Source organism: Meleagris gallopavo, chromosome 10 (genome assembly GCF_000146605.3).
Source record: "Meleagris gallopavo isolate NT-WF06-2002-E0010 breed Aviagen turkey brand Nicholas breeding stock chromosome 10, Turkey_5.1, whole genome shotgun sequence".
Taxonomy (NCBI): Eukaryota; Metazoa; Chordata; class Aves; order Galliformes; family Phasianidae; genus Meleagris; species Meleagris gallopavo.
The window spans coordinates 25,170,190-25,170,643 of NC_015020.2; positions in this window are offsets into that span (position 1 = coordinate 25,170,190).

Genomic DNA, 454 nt, shown 5'->3' on the forward strand with positions numbered 1-454 from the left:
GAAAGAGGGATATGCCATCAGGAAATCTCTGCATCTTGGTTGGGCTTCTAACTGCCAGCTGTTAGCAATGCCAACGCTGCTCCAAACCCTTGATGTAGAAGAGGAAAACGGAGCTCTCAGGTCCTTTATGGACCATACAGAGCATTTCTCCAGCTCACACCCAGACATGCAGTGAGGGTTAACCAAGTGGTTTCTCCCAGAGGCTGAGACTGCTTCAGAACAACTCCTTGCACATCAGGTGAAGCAATTTTTTTCACATATAAAAAGGTAATGGTGAGATTCTCCACATCTCTGCCCAAATGAGTGTAATTATTTTAAGAGGAGCCTTCCCCAGAGTACAATTTCTCCATCCAGTGTTGGAATTGGAAAATTTAAATGGATGTTCCCATTTTTTTTTTTAGTGCTTCTATAGCTTTAATGCAGAAGAAAACTTAGACATACAAGATTCTTGTGC